The following is a 15,080-nucleotide window of genomic DNA, read 5'->3' as shown; positions in this document are numbered from 1 at the left end:
GTGACGTATAGAGTAAATTGTATAGGTAATCAAATACCGTGAACCGGAGCTTTTATATTATAGTTCCGAAATTTCTCAAAGTATTAAATCCGTCCTCTTTTGCGTACCTAAAAAATGTACACGGACCGTGCGATCTCTGATGTTACGCGTTTTTCGTTTAATCGATTGAAATTAATAATAAAAATAATGATTAGGGATTGATTGATTGGGTTAAAAGTGAGCATGATTGTGTATAAGTTGGGTGAGTATCACGTTGCGTGGACAATAGAGGCGTACTACAGAAAATCTATTCAATTATTCGACGACCAGAAAACAAAAAAATACCAAAGAAGCGAAGATTAATGGAAATACTAGTGTGAAATGATAACAAGAATCTTTTCTGAGTTAAGCGTATACAAAGTTCAAAAGTGAACGTAACATTTCAGTGTCGACTTGAATTAGGTATATTTAAATCACGTGATTCGCAAATATCATTCTTTACAATTAAAAGTTTTAGATTTTTACTTTGAGAAAATTATTAATAAATCGCACGCTTTTTAAAATCTTCGAACCGTATTCAAATCACTTATATCAGACATTAAAAATTATTTTACTTCGTAATTTATATTTAATAATAAAACAATTTTAAATTAATGGTGTATAAATGTGTCTATTGAAATTCGAGAAAAAAAAGATTCGATTCACTTGCACTATTACACGTTGATTTACAATAATTGTGACTAAAAAAATAGATGGACAATATGGTTTTAGATATAATCACAATAATATAATTCAATAAAAATGGATAGTCTTACAGAGAATAAAATCTCTGTCCTATCTATATCTACAGTAAGTAATTGTTATGTGTTATATCGCCCTGTATGAAGTAATATATAATCTTACTTCTATGTTCCTAATATTAACTCCAGTATTCATTGGTTAATTACGCACTATTGAGAAGCGTTAATCGGATTCACGCGTTGCCATTTCTCTGATATGATATTATTTAAGTTTCATATCAATATTATCGATACAAATCGTAGTAAACTGTATGTCCTCGTACCGAATTGTGATTTAAATCATGCGTAGAAGTCGACAATGGAAGACGAAAATACAGATAATACAGACTTCCATTTCCTTCCATCTCTCTCCATCTTTATCTTTCAATAATAACTAAAAGTAAAATCGGATAGTATCCGACGAGGCTGCTATACGAAATTGCCGAGTTGGTATTTAACGTCAATAAGCAAGGAAACCTTTATCCATGCACCTCATTGAAACGCAAGCACTTTGTCGGAGTTACTATTTCTGGCCGCAAACGTTCCTTGTTTACTCTCGTAATCTACGAGGATGAAAATGTATGTACGAATGGTTAAGTATAATAATAAGTGTAGATAAAATGAAGGCATTTTTATTTTTGTTTTATTCTTTAACGTCGAAACAAAACAAATACTCCATTCGTTTTGTTTAGCTTTTATTCACTACACACATGGTAAAAATATGAACGTCACGTTGTATGTGAAAAATAAACCACCAAATGTGATAAAAAAATTTTTTTACCAAAATCATTCCAATCTAATAAAGCAATCATTTTTTTATAAAAAATTTTTGAGAATCCCTTCAATTTCCAGAATAATAACTTTAAATAATTATTGTACAAAAAAAAAAAAGTTTAACTAAATAAAAATATTATTAAATGAAAGAAACAATTGAACATATTTTTTCATGTTTACCAAGATTTGATTAGGTTTTATGAAATTTCTTTTAGTTTTTTACCAAGCATATTATAATAATTATATTATGCTTCCTAATTATTAGATAACAACAAAATAACGTTAGAACGAGTCTGTAAAAAGTATTATAAAAAATATAATATTAAAATATTTACGCTATAAATTATTACCATAAAATAAATAAATTAATAACATACATTATGTGTTTCTTAGATATTATAGAATTGTTTTCTTAATGAAACTCTTTATAATTGCTTGAAAACTAATTAATTTCAAATAATCTAAAGCTCACTTATCATTGTATATGTGACTACTAAATACTTTCTTATCTACTTAAAATATAAAACAACAAAATAATAATTTGTATACTTGATATAAAAAATAAAATCTTTCGAAAACCTTACTTATAGTAAATTGTTGTTCTATTATACAATTTTAAATATCTATGCACTTTGTATTTGCATCAACAATGCATTCTTTACAATTTTTAATTTGTACATCTCCAACGATGATGGAATGTTACTGTCCACATTCAAACTTGTATCATAGTTTATAATTATTATAAATTATTTTAATAGAGAGGTTTTATGTGATACATAGAATTTAAAGGAGTATTTCCCTAACGGATTATTCTTATAGGTATACATCAATGTGTGATTGCAAATACACTGTAAAAAAATATTTATAGAATGCTTTTTTCTTTTAAAGATTAATATGAATTTTGAAATCAAAAGATACACAGAATTACATTATACAAAATGAAAACGGAATTAAAATTTAATCAATATTCACATTTATATAGTTCGATAAACAGAGTTTAATTCATTCAAGGCTTATTTACTTTTCACATTCAGCTATTATCAACCATATCAGTATGTTAAAACAAATTAAAAAAATACTTCAAACTTTATAGACTACTAAAAATACAAATAACTGACTCGGATAAATGAACCTATGAAATAGTTATTGATTTTTTATAACTTGGTGTACGTTTGAAAACAAAACGTGACCAGTCACAAGAAATTGAAATGTGTATAGAAAAATTATTCAAACCATTAATTCTGTCAAAGAAGACAAATAGTCCATACATGACAATTTAGAAAGGCATCACTGACCTACGAGTAAAACGAACATACGACTACGAGCACAACAAAACGAAGACTTAGTATGTTTGAAAAAAAAAAATGGCGGTTGATATGTGGAGCAAAGGTAGATGTAAATGCTGTTTAATAGAAAAGAAGCTTAACAAAGAACTGAAGAAGGAAATAGAGATATTAGCAATTAAAAGTTACCTAGAAGGTCAGATAATTAAAGGGATATTGGACATATAATTCAAGAAAACAACCATATCATAGCCAGATCAATAATAGAATTAACAAAAATGAAGCCATACGGATAGGCAAGAATATGTTATGCCTATTAACTGTTCAAAGTTCCAATTATTTATATGGACTTAATTTATCAATTAAGGCAATAATTGGATTTATAAATTTAAAAAAATCGATACTATTTCTAAGGTTTTAGAATTTCGAAACATAATTTATTATTTTATACGGTAGATGGCTCAAGTAATATCATAGGCTATTCGCAAATATATTATGTACGTTGATATTCTCCTTAATGTACTATATTTTGGTATATATTATCTAGAATTTTTAAAATTAAATATTATAATGTATTATTTTTATTTGGTGCGTATAAAGGAATTAGAAACTAACACCATATGGAAAGATTAACTCAAAACTAAACATGTCTCTACACGTCGTCACCTGTCTATTACAATCTCGTCTGGTCCATCATATGCCATTATAATAGCTGCAAAACTAACATCTAATACTTCTAATTTAATATTAAAAATTTTGAACGAATTTAAATTCTTATTAAATCTATTAAAATCTCTCTACTTTTCGTATTTTTAAATAAACTCACAACAAACTACTCTCAATAATCCGTAATTTTAGTATTAAATCACTTATCTATAAATTTCATTAAAATTATCATTAACTATATTTAATTTCCTCTATATTGTATGTCAAATAACTGAAGTATTTAACTGCTTTGGAAATATTAGTATCATATCATGAACTCTATACATTTCACACGCCATATTACATAAATTATTAAAAACTTGTAAGATAATTAATTATTAATTTATGATTTTTTTTTTTTTTTTTTTATTAATAAAAAGAACAATATATTTATAATCTGTATACATTTGATACAATAAGTAAATTTTATAACATTATTTACAAGGCATGTGGGCGTGATAGAAGGGGGCATTCAGTGACACGACTTCAATAATAAATTTTGATTTTTGATTTTATTAAAAGTTTTTTTTTTTTTTTTATGTTGATTATAAAAGTAAATCACGTGACTAGTTACGTTTAAGGCGGCGAGGAGGATTATTGGGAATGGTGGCAGAGGAAAGATTAGAAATTAGAGGGTTAGGGTGATTATAAGTGTGCGCGTGGAAATTCGAATAATATATACGAGCGAGAGTAGGAATGGTGCAAATTTTTAGGTCATTATGTAAGAAAAGATTACTAACATATTAGGGAGCTTTGGTTATTAACCTAAGATTAATTGATTGAAACGCTTGGAATATATTGACGTTGGATTTTTTGGCTGAGCCCCAAAGTTGGATACCATAAGTCATTTCTGGGCGAATAATTTGTTTGTAGATTAGCAACTTATTGGAGAATGAGATGTTGGAACTGAGAAGAGGTCTAAGTTTATGTAATTTGATATTTAAGGATTTTCTTTTAATTTTTATGTTTGTCACCCAGGTTAGCCTTTTATCGAGAAGAACACCTAAATATTTGACCGAGTTTATCTTAGGAATTATTTTTTCTTTAAGGAATACAGGAGGACTGTCATTAGGGTGGAGAGAAAAGGTGATATTGTGTGATTTTATTAATGTGATTCATTAATCTTAATTCTCCATAATTTGAACCAGTGTTGCAATTTTAGTAAGTGATTTTGAAGGTTTTTTGTTGCTATGTTGATGTCAAGATTTGAGGAAATTATACCAGTATCGTCAGCAAAGGTGGCTAAGATAGTGTCGTTAGAATGAGGAATATTGGCCGTGAATATATTATATAGAGTAGGGGCGAGAATGCTGCCTTGGGGTACACCTGCTTTAATGTGATGGACTATAGAAAGTTTGTCATCACATCGCACCGAAAAAGAACGGTGGGCGAGAAAGGATTTGAGGAGTAGATAGAGTGGGGTAGGTAGAAATCGAAGTTTATGTAAGAGGCCGCCGTGCCAAACTCGATCGAACGCTTAGGTCACGTCTAGAAAAGCACCTGAACAGAACTGTTTTTGTTCTAAAGAAGATGCTATTGTGTCGACTATTCTATGGATATGGTGAAGAGAAGAATGTTTATTTTTAAAACCAAATTGGGTGTTTGGAAGGATTTTTTTATCGAGGATTATTGGGTAGATTTTCTTTAGAGAATTATTTTTTCAAGGATTTTTGAAAAAGTGGGCAATAGACATATGGGTCTGAAAGAAGAATTAACGTCCGGAGGTTTTCCAGACTTGTGAATAAGTATTATAATGGAATGTTTCCAAGAGTCAGGGAAGTAGGATAGTCTGAGAATAAAGTTATAAAGCTGAGTTAGAAATAATATAGCTTTTTTGGGTAAGTGTTTAATGATTGAGTTGGTTATAAAATCTTGTCCTGGGGATTTCTTTGTGGGTAGATTTTTAATTATGTACTGGATTTAAGAGGGAGAGGTGTGTTTGGTTGGTAAGTACATGGGGAGGGTATTGGATAATGCTGATTCAATGTGATTTACATGATCTAGAATGATGTCTTCAGAATTAGGCGAAAATCTGTTTTCGAGATCGGAGGCAAATAAGTTAGCTTTGTCGAAGTCTGATATAGCTAGTGAATTATCTGGGTTGCGTAATAACCCCCGTTTTTTGTTGCTTTCCAGAGTGTGTTAGTTGAATTGTTTATAGAATTTAAATAGTGTTGGTAATTATCTGTATTGTATTTTCGGAGAGCATTTTTTAAAGAACATGCTAGATTGTTATTGGTTTTTTTGTCATTTTGAAGGGGATTTTTTTGGAGGGTTAGTCCATTTGAGTTCCAGAGGAGTATTGAGATAGGATGATTAATATTGGATGATTAATATTGTTACGTCTATTTAACATTGTTAGAAATAATGAGCATGTCTATGACAGTGGTTAAAAGAGAAATTAGGGGGGTGATCAGAGACTTTAGATCCTCGATAAAGGATGATAGTTTTAAGGAGAATTGGTCTGCATTAACCTCACTGGAGGCATTAGAGTGATTTACGATAGCCTTATTTTTTTTGGTAGCCTGAGAACATGATATTGAGGAGAAAGAGAAGAATGCAAAGTCATTAACTGTATGAAAAAAGATAGGCGGAGGCGGTTTGGTTTCGATTATATTAGGATCATTGTCCAAATCTAAATCCATGGAGGAGTTTAGGTGGGCCTGGTCGGCGGTTTCGTACGTCACATTTGACGAGAGTAGAGAAAAACGATTTTTTAATACATAAGTAGCTTGTTTTTTTTGATGATTATTTGAAGATGATTGGGAAGAGGAGAAGAGACGTTTGTAATTGGTAGGAGAGCTGAATCCATTGTGGTCAGGTGTAGTCGGAGTCTTCGGGGTTTTATTTAGCACGCTCTGTATGCGAGCCTTAGAAATAATTAAAGGTGGAACAGTATTTTTGTTGTTCATAATGAGTTTATTATTGGTATTGTCAAAGAACTGATAGTGGAGTTAAGTAATAGGTAATTAGCGAGTCGACCGAGTGGGCCGCCGTATACATCTTATAACTGTTTACTGATTAAAGAAGTTACCAAAATCTGTGACGGTGTCCAGAACTGAAGGGGAGATGCTGTATATGGCTTGTTGGATGTATGGTACTTTGACGAAGAAGTACGTATTTTAAGTGAGAAAATTGAACTATTATTTTTGCACGTATAGAAGAAAAGAAATAAAGTAATGGAGTACGATGTTTCATTGTCGACTGACGACGCGCGAGTGATGAAATATTTAAAATAAAATTCATATTAAAAATTAAAAAAAATATTTAATATTGACTTTAGTATAATAATATATACAGTATAATTCAAGTGTTATGAAATGTAATTAGTGATGTACCGCTAAAATAAATCATGGATATACGCCTTATTTCGTGTAGTAACTATCATATGGTAGGGACCAAAAAAAACTCGCTAATGAACTACACATATTTAATTATGACTGTTTGATAACAAAAACTTGTTGTTAAATGATAACGAATTTGAATTTTTTTTTAAAAAAAAAAAATAAAAAAAATAATAATAATATATCCGATATCGACTCACGTCATAAATATAACCACAAGTTGTAATATTTATATTTGTCAAATTACAAGCTATACGCTAGATACGACCGTATACCCGCGTATCATCAATTTCTCATAAGCTATACATTATGGATAAAAATAGCGTATTGGGTATACACCGTACACCCTCGTATACCCTCCAATACGCCACTGAATGTAATAATGAAAAGAGAAAAAAGTTAAAACGGTATTTTGTGTTTTATAATTTGTTACATACAATAAATATGCGTTAAATTGGAAAAAGTTTAAAGTCTTAAATGTCATTATAATAAGTTATGTATAAACTAATTTTTTCAATTATTTCAAGATCTTGATCTACTTTTTGAAAAGCGTGTATTTTATATTTTAAAATAAAAATAAAAATAAATTTTAGTTTGAGTTTTAAAAATTTGTATTATAATAGGTTATTACAAATACATTTTGAAATGTACATTATATGTAATCCTATAGTATCAAGAAGTTTTCATGTATTTTCTAGAATTGTATAGTTCCCACCGTCAATAGATATAGATCAAAAACATTTGAGTACACTTTGTAAGCTTTTATACGTAAATTTATATGTATTAATTTAAATATTATTATTATATCCTCCAGTCTTTATTTCATAATAATGCTGTATTCATTAAATAATTTCAAATTTTTAATAAAAGCGAACGAACACATCGCTTTTGTCAGTGTACATTTGAAATCGAATATCATATACTCATATAGATGTAATTTTTTGTATAGATTTGGGTTCATAGTAAAATAAGAATAGTATGGAAAATTTGATACATCAAACAGTATCAAACCGGTGCACTTAGAATTTTAAACTATACATGTATAACAAAAAAATGTTTGAACGTGCTTAGACTCCAGAAGAAAAGACAATGTAATACTTCAATAATTTTTTTGTAATGCTGATAACTAGGGAACGGATTTATATGTAAATGCATATTTTTATTAAAACGAGATATTTAAGATTCAATAAGAAATGTTTATGATTTAAATCATTCCTATTAAAATTATGATACTTTTATTTTACATATTATTACATATTTCACTAATTTTTAAATATTTTTATCATTTCATCATTCATACGTCTTCTTCGTACGAAAATACAAGAAATTATTTCAAAATTAGATCCAGAAACTTTTATCGCTATTGGAAAAGCCCAAAATATTATGCAAAATGAAATATTGAAAATAATTTAATTTTAATTAAAAATAATTTAACAAAATTATTAATAAATAATATGTCCCCAAATGATAGTATGCAAATTGTTGAATCAGCGATTAAAACTTGTAAGCGGACCAATAGATGTCGTAAAAAAGAAAATTCATGCTGTTACAGAAAAAAATTCCAGGCAATATTGATTTTAAAAAAATCAATGATATAATGAATGGCAGAAAACCTTTTAAAAATTTGGAATTATCGCCTTCTGATAGTATGCACTTGAAATATGCTTTTAATACATCGGTTGATGTGAAACGATAATTTAGCCGTTTTAAAAATATTTCGATACCTAATAGGCGACATTTAACATTTGATAATTTACAAGATATTGTAATAATTCAATGTAACAAATCTTTTTGATAATTTAATAATAATAATCACTTTTTTTTAAATTTTTTCCCCCACATATTTGGATGTTTTTAGCACATATTTTATAATTACACTTACATATATATGTACATATTTCTGTATTTTTATTACATATAAATCCGTTCCCTACTGATAACATATACAACAATATAGAAAATTTCAAATATTCTTCAATTTTTACAGTGGTATTTTTCTGCACACGGTTAATTATTCTTGTTTCGATGAAATCACCAACGTATAAGAATAGTATTATTCAATACTGACAATATTCAACAATTTTATAATATCCATGTGTCCGGAAACAGGTTAAAAAATTTGAAAATAAGTTATTTCTGTAACACATTTTTAATTAAACGCGACGGCGATTACACTATGAAATAACGCTATTTTCGATGAATAACGCGATATCGGCAGCAAATATATATATAAATATAAATTCTATTTGACCTACATCAGCGATGTAGATTGGTGTACCCAAAGATTCGTGATGACGTTTCGCACAAAGCAATTAAAATCTACAAAACTCCAAGGGAATATAACGCGAAGCAACCAGAATGGATGATTCATCTCTCCGGCTAGCATCTTAAAATGTATATTATATACATCGTGAAAAATAGCTGTGACGAAGATTTAATAAATATGACAGTAGTTGGCTTCCGAATTATTCTCTTCTCAACGGACCTCTAGCCCCTAATTCCACCCCAGGATATTCATGTTATGACTATGAAGAATGCATCCCTCCCGGCCAGTATTCAGAAACAGGAAAGTCTATGAAGTCTAAACCTTCCTGAACTATTTCCATAAAGGTCCCTAAATTGTAATATTTTATAATTAAAATATAAATAAAATACTCTTCGTTTGAAAGGTAAAGGTTTTTTTTATTTTTATTATTATCTTGAACGTATGCAAATTGTATTAAGAATTATTTATGACTGTAAAAAGTATTAATTTCCGGGTGAAGGGAATGACTTTTATTTTATATCTACCAGGAAAATAAAATTCCGTCAACGTGCCTGTGGTCTGCAATGAGAGGAACAAAAAAAAATAAAATTGCATATCTTAACGCACACAGACAATAATAATACTATCATGTGTATGCAAACGTGCGCGTATGTGTGTGTGTGTGTGTGTGTGTGTTTGTGATACGTTATATATTGTAAAAAAAAAAAAAGAAATAATAATAAAATGTCGAAATACGTCTAAAGACAATTGGTTGTAGGGGAACGGGGTGAAAATCGATAGACGAGTGTAGCACCAGGATGTCGATAATACGAATTCGTATAGACATGACGTTTTGACATCAATATGATATAGAATATAAACAATGAAGCCGTAGTACGTATCGAATATAGTAGACTTACGTTTTGCATGGACGCCCGAGTATTTTATAACAATTCATCATTATTATTATGGTCATTACATTAATAAGATACGACGACACCTGTACGACCGTGACACCTATATCGGAATGTCACGGTGGATAAAAAACATAAGATGGGTATATATTGTAGTAACACGAGTGAGACGTCACAACCTTCTATGAATTTCATCGTTTTGTATAGAATGAACAAGTTTTGGGAAAGAAAAAGTTTCAAAATCTATAAGACACAGGTACGCTCATGAATTCTGTAGGACTCTGATTTAATGTACCGGAAAAAAAAGGGACATTTCGCGTGTTATGCCTTATGTGTGTACGGGGCCGTTATTCAAGAGAGCATAGTTTCCAAGAAAATAGCTAAAAAAGCACAAAAAAAACACATGGTCAGAATATAACCTATGTACGAGTTAATTATTCTTTACGAACAAGCTAACTCGATAGCCATCATATTATAATAAGTACAGCCAATGGAACGTGTATGCATTTTTAATTTCAACGAAACGAATTTTTACTGATCTTGTATGTGTGTAGACACAAAAAAGATAATTCACCAACACACTTTTTGTACATTAACTCATTGGGATGGCATAACATATATTTTAGTTTGTAAAATTTATCTCTAAATCGGAAATTTAACCATTAGTAATTTCTCATGTGATCTTGTATATAAAACAAATTAACAATCATATCAACATCAAAGAAATTTATTATTTTTGACATGTTTAAAACAACTCCACTGATAATTATAAATTGCATTATATTGCAATATAGGTTTATCGTCAATTAAACTGAATGAAAATAATTACAATTCAAATAAATTATATGGAATTTTGAAAAAGGTTATGGGAGATGGTTTAACCTTTTGTTACGAAAAAACTAGCTTTCTTTATCAATTAGTTTTTTTAACACGTTAGCCACCGTGTGCCCGCCGGCGGTCATACGGCAGTCATTTATTAATACGCCAAGTGTGTTTTCCCAAGTTATTACTAATTTGTATGTATTTATATCTTTGGTTCTACTGTAGCTATTAAATTGATACCAAGAGTAAAATTATCAGCGATAAGTTCTAATTTTAAATACTGTTATAACTTTGTATGGTCACCGGCGACCATGTGGCGTGATGAAAATATGATTTTACTTCTGACGCCATATGCCCGCCGGCGACCAAACGGTAACATACTTTTATTTTCCAAATTGTGTTTGTTTTAATTTTTATGTAAGTGAAATTATCAAAATGGCTAGCTCGAGCAGGCCAAAGAGGTAGCGTATCAATGATTGCATTAATGATAATGAAATAGTTAACGAACTTTTTTGTGATGTATTGAGTGATTTTAGTGATTTGAGTGAAATTGACGATTCAGATGCTGATCGTGATTATTTTCCTTCTGAATCAGATAATTCAGTAGCATGGTTCTCACCAAAGCAACTTGTAACTGCAACTCGATTGAAACCCAACTACAACGCAACCGTGCACACTAATACTAATGAACATGTTTTCACCGATTGCAACGCGACTGAAAAGTGATCCGATTTGCACGAAACTTATTTGAAACCATTTGAAGCAACTGGAGATGCACGGTTTTAGTCTCCAGTTTTATAAAAATTATCACCGTATCACCATATAACCATATCATATTAATTGTATAATATTAAATAATATTTAACATTTCAATTATGGCTAATGAGGAAGAATGAAATGTTTTGTTTGTTCAAAAAGTCGAAAACATACTTGTCTTTATGACATTACATCTCCAAGTTATATCAGAACAGATAAAAAAGAAAGAGCTTGGGAGGATATAGCTTAGATATAGCTAGATATAGCTAGGAAGATATAGCTAAACAAACTAACTACTCTGGTTAATATATTTTAAATTTATTATGTAGTTTCGACTAATGAAATATATTTTAATATAACACTTTTTTGATGGAAATGGATAAGTTACCTATGTATCTTCTATATATATAAAAATGAATCCCTATGTCACGCCATCATGCGTGAACGGATGGACCAATTTCGCTAGTTCTTTTTTTTGTTGTGTTTTTTATTGTCAGGAGAATGTTCTTATGAAAGAAAAAATTAAGAAAATTGCGCGGAAAATTAGAAAATTTTAAATTACTAAGTCATAGATAACGACTATTGAGATGGACTGAGTGAGAGCGAGACTCAACAATATTATCAAAAACAATTGCTTCGATGAGAACGCTGACCACAAAACAATTTAAATTCGATTGCAACCCAACGAGTTGCACGATCTAGTTGCAATTGCAAGTTGCTTTGGTGAGAACAATGCTTTAAACACACGGTTTTTTAAAAGAAATAAGATTTTTTTTTATATTTTATTTTGTAATGAAAATATTCTGTTTTATTGAATTGTTTTCGTATGGTATGTGTTCAGCACTTTTAAAATTTCCAATCAAATTTACAAAATATAACAATTTTTTTTTTTCATAGTATTTTTAATATGGATTTTTCTCCACTCATAAGCTATCATCACCAATCAATAATTATAATAATACGATATGTAATATCTCTTAATTTTCAAATGAACTACCCACTCGATGATGAAATATTAGTAGAATTACGTAATTCGAACCTTATATCATTTCAGACGTAAAGTAATAATAATAATAATAATAATGCAGCTGCACCAAGTACAACTATGAATGAAGCATTTTAAACTTTCCATCCAACATCGAAGAAGCACTCGGAGAAACCAACACAGATGCCATCTTCAACTTTTTTAACGCCATCGAAGTATCCAACCTATTATAAAAAATCTGCAAATACTACTGTTTTACCTATTTATTTAACATTACTATTTTACTTTATTTATCTACTTATTTTGTTTAATTTGTATGTTATTATATACATAAGACTGTATCAATATTTCTAATCTTTAATCCACCATTGTAAACCTTTTCAGGCTAATGACCGCCAATGTCGAAGCCTTATTCTTAATAATAAAAAAAAAAAAATAATAATAATAATAATGTATTCCATCGGTGAACGAATATAATGTTAATGTGATCATGTATAAACTTCGTTGGAATTCCGTTTCTGCGGAATAATTCAAGCGCGTCACGTTTGTAGTGCGTTAAAAATATCACATGTGTATGTACAACAGCGTCGTTCGATCAACGCCTTCGAGTCGCGCACGACCGATCGTGATATTACTACCGAATATAAATAAAATAAACCTCGTCAAATATTACTATCGCTGTGATAACGATACGCGACGGTACTTGATATTCGATCGCACACCGACCAATTGTTCGTATCGGATAGTGATGGGCAATTCCGAATAGTTTTATCGACGTGTTCAAGATAGTCATATCCCAACTGAACTATTCGATAATCTCAATATATTCCAAAAAATATTCAGTATTTCTACTATCGATTAATATCGACAGCTGATATTACTTTGGTTGTAAAATAATATATTAATAAACATAATATGTATAGTTATAAAGTCATACGCCGAGGGGGTGTTCAAACAATTGTTTACCTTACAATCCCCCTACCCACCCCCTGAAATAAATTTTAAGTTCTGCAACTTTCAGCAGGTACATCGGATTCAATCTGTTTAGTATTCGATTAAAATATCGGCTTTCCACGAAAACGCACGACTGCGGGACTTTCGTACGGGCCTGCAATGGTCCGGTGCCGGTGACCCGTACGCGCGTCGTGTAGCTCAGGGGCAAGGGGAGAGATCGTGATTCAAAGTACAATATGTCGAAGTCGGTCCCGACGAAAATCGGATGAGAAAGAGAGAAAAAAAAAACAATCCGTTTATACACGCGCACAAGTGTACGTACGAAACGTGCGTTCGCGTATATAAGATCGCGTGAGCACAGCGCGTCGGCCGTCGACCACCCCGCCGAGCCGATGTCGATTTCCCGGCGTCGCGTCATCGTCGCCGTCACGCCCCGTCCTCCCATCCGATTACCACGCGTTTTTTTCGCGCCCTACATTCGTCCTCATCACGTATTCAGTACGTCGCGCGCGCTAAAAGTGATGCCGGGGCCGACGGCGTGCACGTAGAGTGTGTGGGGGTTGGGCTCACCGATCGGCTACGCGCGCGCACGTTGTAAGTACGACCGATCTCGTTCGACGCTCGTTCCCCACCCCCTCCCACCATCATCTATTTCCGCGGCGTTTCGACTGACCGTGTGCGGGGCCATCGCGAAACACGTGTACCGCATGCGGACGACACACGAACGCGAACACGTTTCCCTCGCCGGGCGCTACCACGTTGGCGAACACGCATCTGGCTTCACCGGTGTCGTGGCCGAGTTGACCGTCGATAGTGTAGCTAGTGCTACGCGATGTGCCGAACGTTGGCTTCAGTGTTGAGTTGTTGGACGCGTACTTCCTTCCAGCGTACCTAGGTCTGCGTGTGAATTTATACACACTTAAAAACATGATTCGACTTGAAATCGTGGTAGAAAAAAAAGCGAAAAAAGAAAACGGATAACGTGATTGCAGCTTCTGCCGTTGTAATTTTACTATTTCGCGGTAAGATATTCGTTCAGAAAAAAAAAAAAAAAAAACAAAATAAATACGTGCAAGGAGGTAGTGGATGTTGTTTTCAGAGGGAACGTTAGAGAACGGTAATTGAAGACTGGATACAGGACTACAACATGTCACATCATGTAGCCGTATACCACCAAATATTAGTTTTTTTCCTACGTTGGATATTCCTTTGACACGGGTAGAAAACACCGATTTTAAGCGGAAATCGTTCCAACACCATTATTGGACACAAATATTTGAACATCTCTACATATGGATTACCGTTGCATGATATGGTGAACTATCTTGTGGCCAACTTTGAAAGTATCAAACGCATCGTGTAGCACTGCCTATACGCTACGTCGTGCGTCCACCCCCGAACACCGAAACGATTTCACTCGAAACCAAACGATTTCGATCCTATACAACACCTTTCTGCTTCTTAAAGCACTCGGATGCAATTCGTTCAACCCGAACCGCACAGTACTCGTTGGTCTTTAGATACATGTCTATTATCGATT

General features: G+C 31.6%; 1 protein-coding gene across 2 annotated transcripts in view; it reads right to left on the bottom strand.

The window, feature by feature from the left end:
* The window catches only part of LOC112692589 (hemicentin-2-like), a 475,200-nt gene that overhangs the window by 219,706 nt on the left and 240,414 nt on the right, over nt 1–15,080 (bottom strand). The gene's annotated exons all lie outside the window — the stretch shown is intronic.

This window comes from Sipha flava, unplaced genomic scaffold (assembly GCF_003268045.1).
Source record: "Sipha flava isolate LNK unplaced genomic scaffold, YSA_version1 75_pilon_pilon, whole genome shotgun sequence".
NCBI lineage: Eukaryota > Metazoa > Arthropoda > Insecta > Hemiptera > Aphididae > Sipha > Sipha flava.
The sequence above is the reverse complement of the archived record's forward strand: the minus strand, read 5'-3'. Positions and strand labels throughout refer to the sequence as shown.